This window comes from Mesoplodon densirostris, chromosome 15 (genome assembly GCF_025265405.1).
Source record: "Mesoplodon densirostris isolate mMesDen1 chromosome 15, mMesDen1 primary haplotype, whole genome shotgun sequence".
NCBI lineage: Eukaryota > Metazoa > Chordata > Mammalia > Artiodactyla > Ziphiidae > Mesoplodon > Mesoplodon densirostris.
In genome coordinates, this window is record NC_082675.1 from 70,693,029 (window position 1) to 70,699,098 (window position 6,070).

A 6,070-nucleotide genomic window follows, 5' to 3' on the forward strand; every position below is an offset into this window, starting at 1 on the left:
TGCCAAACGGCTCAATGACTGTGAAAAGTTATTTAATCTTTCTGATCATTCATTTCCTCTTCTGTAAAATGACCCAGTCATTTTAGTCTCTATGATCCTTTCCAATTCAGAATATTTGAATATATACTGTTTTTAAATACCCTGGCATTTCTCATAAAGCCCTTTCACGTACATGTCATTTCATCCTCAAAAGAATCATTAAATTCGATAAGGCTGGTCTTTGCAGAACAGATAGAGAAGGTGGGTAACATTTTAACTGTGGTAACGAAGATTGTGGGGAAGTAGGTGATTGGCAAAGATTACCTATCTGATAAATGGCAGAACTGGAACAAGAACTCTGGTCTTTTGACTCCAGCAAACGCCTGTGTAGGCCACAAAAAGATGCAAGAGAAAGCATGACTGTTTGGAATCATTAATTGTGTGCATGAATTTCTTCTCCTGGTGATACGCCCTTGAGCTACTTAAACCACACTAAACTCAAAGTAAGTAACAGAAATAAAAGTAACAAAATGACCAGTACTTTACTGTGATATGAATATGGGGTAATTACGAGGGATTGAAAGATAACAGCTGAGCTGTGGGTGGGTAAGTTTGAGGCTGCAATGTGGAGCAACGTTATGATTCAGTATGGCCACTCCTTACCGGAAATGTAGAGATAAGGTATAGGCAGTAGGGGAACAAAGTCATGAGGAAACACAAGGAACTGGGAAATTCTCACAACTTAGCTAGGTAAAGTAGGAGAACACATAGACTCAAAATATTTGAAAAACAATGGCACACAAAAATCACAAGTACGTATCATGTTGGAATGAACTAAGACTAGGAAAGGATGTAAACTTGGTTAGATTGCAATAAAAAAAATGTTTGTGAATGCAAAATCATATGCCAAAATGTGGTAGGATTTAGGAAATGCACACTGAAAAACTAAGGGGTAAAGGGAATGACGTATGGACCCTACTCCCAAATAGTTCAGAAAAAAAATGTATGGGTGTAGATCGAACCAGAAAACTTTCTGCTTTCTGTTGCTCTCTGACACAATTATTCCTGTGGGTGGAATAAAACTCCACCCAGTTCCATAAGGATATGGGAGATAGACAAAGGTTATAGACGGAGGTATTAGCGATGTTTATGTCCTGGTACGTGACCCCATTCTTGAGAGGGATATGCTAAACTCCTGTCTTGCTCAAGGTTTCCCTGGAGATCAACTGAGCTAACGAAGGAGAAAGTACTTGGTAATGACAATGGAATAATAAAAGTGAAAGCGTTCCTGAACTGTGGCAATATAACTGTAATGTATACACAGTTGTTACTATTAACCTAAAAGAAAACCAAGGTTAGCATTGGAAAAAAAATCATCAGATTGGTAGACTTGCTTTTTTGATACTATAAATGCATAATAGACAATTGAGTTGCCCTAATCCTGATAGACACAAATCCACTGCTCTTTTCTCTTCCCAATGACTCATGAAATATATTAGTTTGCCAGGGTTGCTGTAACAAAGCATCACAAAGTGGGTGGCTTACACAACAGAAATGTAATGTCTCACAGTTCTTAAATTTGGAAGCCCAAAATCAAAGTGTCAGCAGGGTTCCTTCTGTGAGGAAAGGATCTGTTCTAGGCCTTTCTCCTTGCCTTGTGGATGCCTGTTTTCTCCTATGCCTCTTCACCTAGTATTTTTCTACAAGTGTCTGTGCCCAAATTCCCTCTTCTTATAAGGACACCAGTCATATTGGACTAAGGGCCACTCTAGTGGCCTCATTTTGACTTGATCACTTCTGTAAAGACCTACTCTCCAAATAAGGCCACATCTGAGGTACTGGGGGTTTGGACTTCAACATATGAATTTTGGGGCAAAACAATTCAACCCATAACATGAAGAATGGTTCCTTTTGTGAATGTAGGTCCTTTTCTTAAAGACCGAATTCTTTGATGATCCAATGGGTTCAGTGAGAGATGGTTCTCCCTTCTTTACTTTCTTAGTTTCAAGGCAGGTCTCATTTCCACTGCTGAATCTGTCTCATTGAAGTGAGGGAGAAGAGATAGGCTTGCCCTCCACAATAGTGCAAAGGATTGGCAGTGAATTCAAAGACCTACCAGGTGGTATTCCAGGCATACCCAATGGGGTGTTCCAGTCTTTCAGTATACAGATCTTTCCCCAAGAATTTAGTAATAATAGATGAGAACCCACCTTACTACTTCCTGCAAGAATGTACAAAAAATATTTTTATAATGAACACATCAGTGACAGAACACTTACAAATACTAGATATCAATACGTTCTGTCGGAGAACACACTTTTTAAGACACATGAGGCATTGAAGAAGCCTTGTGTGTGTGTGTGGCCAGAATATCTATAAATCTGAGAATTATCCTATTCATTTATTTTTAACCATTACACTAAATTTTTTTTGCTGTTTTAATAAAAGCATTTCAGCTAGAATATTCATTGCAGCAGCCAGCCTTTTCCATTGTTCCCTGAGTGCACCCCCAAAGTTTAAAATATAGTCCTCATTTTCATTTGTCATGTACTAACACGTGCTCTACACCTTAACTGCAGGCAATTACTGAAAATGTCTTTGATGCAGTAAGACAAGTTGTACCTAATTCTCCTCTTCTGACTCTTCATAGTTCAAGGATAAACTCTGGAAGTAAAAGGGGAAAATAAAGGAAACGCCCCCAATCCTTTTTATGAAACCTTCCCTCAATTTTTATTCAAACAGTGACCAGTTGACTTCTCCTGCTACCAACAATTGCTAAATAGTGGTGAAAGCTGTGTAAGAAACTATCAGTGAAGCACACATGAGATGCTCTGAAATAATCCCTAGAAAAGACTGGAAAATGTGCTGTAGGCTTTGTGTGCAGCAGTGTGTGAGAGTAGAGGCCTGAAACTGAAATCCTCAGTTACTTTTTGCAGTAGCCCGATGTCCAGCCCATGCACTTGTTTATTTTTGAATGCCTTTCCACTGTGTAAGAAGCTGAAAGTGTACCTGTTGGGCTTAAACCAACAGTAAGCAATGGTGGTGACACTGAATCCCAGCTGAGTTGAATTATTGGTACAACAAATATAATGAGAAGGAAAGAATCTAACCTTTCCTGAACCCTTACTTGGTGACAAGGTCAGCGCTTGGCCAACTTTAATGTGTGTACGAATCACCCAGGGCATCTTCTTAACAAACATATTCAGATTCAGCAGGTCTGGGGCAGGGCCTGAGATTCTGCATTTTTAACAAATTCTCAGTGACTACTAGCTTCTGGTCCCCAGACCACAGTTTGTGTAGCAAAAGCCTAGATCCTTCATATTTAATACAATAAATTTGAGGGATAGATATTATTATTTTTTTAAAAGCTGACATTGCAGGAGAGATTAGAAAATTCATAAATGAAGAAAACTGTAATTTGACTTATAGCAAAGTTCCTATTCTTTCCAGTACTCTAATAGCATCCTGTAAGAGCAACAAATGCTTTATTTTATTTTTAAAAGTTTGTGTCTCAAGTATGCCTGGTCCCCTGTAACACTTGTCTAAATTTCTGATCCTCAGGCCCCACCCCAATCTATTAAATTGAAGTTGCTAGATGGCGTGCCTAGGAAACGGTATTTTAAACTGGTACTTAGCTGATTCTTGTGACCAGGCAAGTTTAAGAAACAATGATTACCTAGGTGATACTGTAGTTTTGGAACTGAAGTGAGGAACTTAGGTGTTCTAGCTTTATTCGAGAGTTTGAGCAGAACATTACCTGCTCAGAACCTTTAATGCATTTCAACTTCACTGAGAAGGGCTGCTGGGGCACCGGAATGAAACTTGTCGGTTTCATGACATAAGGGATATGTTTAAACCTGTATCTTATAACAGGGCGCTAAAGTATAGTATCTAATTATGTCACTCTTAATTATAAGGTGAAAACAACAACAGCCACAAAGTTTTCTTTCCCTCTTTACCAGGTAAATGATCTTTGCTACCAATCCAGTTGCAATCGGTATTCTAGAATAGAAGCTCATCGGAATAATTTTTCCCATGTCCAAACTACATAATTAACTTTTTTAGTAGAAACTCTCAATGCGATTAAAGTAAGGTTGGTTATTTATCTCTGCTTTGAAAAGTTTACTTTGCACCAAGGAGATTACCCATGAGTTTTTCACTATAGCTCTGAACAGGAAATGAAGGGCCAAAGTAGACTTTTTAAAGTAAACATTGAGTTACTTCTTTTAGATCACTGATATTTTTTCTGGTTTTTTTTTTTTTTTTTTTTTTTTTTTTTTTGCGGTACGCGGGCCTCTCACTGTTGTGGCCTCTCCTGTTGTGGAGCACAGGCTCCGGATGCGCAAGCTCAGCGGCCATGGCTCACGGGCCCAGCCGCTCTGCGGCATGTGGGATCCTCCTGGACCGGGGCCCGAACCCGTATCCCCTGCATCGGCAGGTGGACTCTCAACCACTGTGCCACAAGGAAAGTCCTTTTCTGGCTTTTAAAAAACACACTTAGTGTACTGCAATACTATATGTGATTAAAAGGCACTTTAGCATCTTGGTATAGTTAAGTTAATGTACTTAAATATAATTTATTAGCTTGATACATTCTGCTATTAATGGAACCTAATAACTTAATAACTGGAAGACCTTGAATTTTCTTATATATTTCTATATTTTTAAGAAAATCTGATTATATATATGACCAATTTTCAAATGAAATATCACATTTCCTTTTAAAATTAACAGGGTATTTCAAATATGTAAAAAGACTTGTATACTGAAATCTCACTATGACACAATTCACTAAGGGTGGAATTTGCTGCAGGGAAGTTCAACCAATATAAATATTAGTCATTTGGAGACACTCAACTTGAATTTCAAACCTAGATTGGGCCAATTAAGTAGTTTTTCTGAGCCTCCATTTCCTCATCTGTAAAATAGGGACATTTCCTTGCTGGGTTATGTATTAGACTAGAGGTAGAGGAATGTGCAAGCATGTGGTAGGTGATTAATGAATGGTAATAATAAAACGGCATCATTGCTGAACTGCTGAAAGGACTTCTTTTTACTGATTATCACTTTTATAGTAATCTCAGAGAATGAATTCCATCATCACCCGTTTAGCAAAGTTCCTGCGTATGTACTTCCTCCATTGGATCACAGTGAAGTCACATGATATCTACATTTTACTTACTCAAATTCAACTACATGCACTTGACATGAAAGAGAAAACATGGAAAGAGGGGAAAAATCCCCCAATTTATAATTGTCTAGGCAATTCAGCCCAATATTCCATCAATGAGCATAAATATTCTGGTGTAAATATAAGATGAGAAATGTGGGGCTTCCCTGGTGGCGCAGTGGTTGAGAGTCCGCCTGCTGGTGCAGGGGACACGGGTTCGTGCTCCGGTCCGGGAAGATCCCACATGCCGCGGAGCAGCTAGGCCCGTGAGCCATGGCCGCTAAGCCTGTACATCCGGAGCCTGTGCTCCACAACAGGAGAGGCCACAACAGTGAGAGGCCCGCGTACCACAAAGTAAATAAATAAATAAATAAATGTGACTCTTTCTCTCCATTGGTCTTGCTTCCATTGGTTCATGCCTCTCAAAACGTGAACACTTCACTGTCCAAAGTATAACTCTAGGATCTTGACATATACATTTCTGTACAAAATATTCCTAAAGTGCAGGCCAACAACTGCACTTTATCTGCTGCTAACTGAAGAAAGAATGCTCTCTGTTTCAAAGCTGGAGGGAAAACTGGCTCTATTGGAACTATTGAGAAATACTGTGTCTCTCTTTGAAGTAACAACTTCCTGAGGAGTTTTCCAAAAATCTCTTATTTTGAAATAATTTTAGACACAGAAGTTATAAAAATAGTTCAGAAAGTTATTGTCTATCCTTCAGCCAGTTTCTCTGTGTTAACAACTTTCATCACCGTAGTCTAATTATCAAAAGCAGGAGATAAAAGCCTCATACTACTGAAAATGGACACTGTTGTTCATGGTGTCTATAAATTGTTAATGTGGCTACATTGAGAACACAGGTTTAGCTTCCATCACTGTAATTTTATTGCAGTGGTGACAGTGAGACCTGCAACTTTT

The 6,070-nt window shown here is 38.8% G+C and overlaps 1 non-coding gene across 1 annotated transcript; it reads left to right on the forward strand.

Moving 5' to 3' along the window:
• The first annotated feature begins 5,935 nt into the window (after positions 1 to 5,935).
• LOC132503373 (small nucleolar RNA SNORA1) lies at positions 5,936 to 6,070 on the forward strand. Its single transcript, XR_009534612.1, has one exon. It is a non-coding gene; the product is annotated as a small nucleolar RNA SNORA1 (small nucleolar RNA).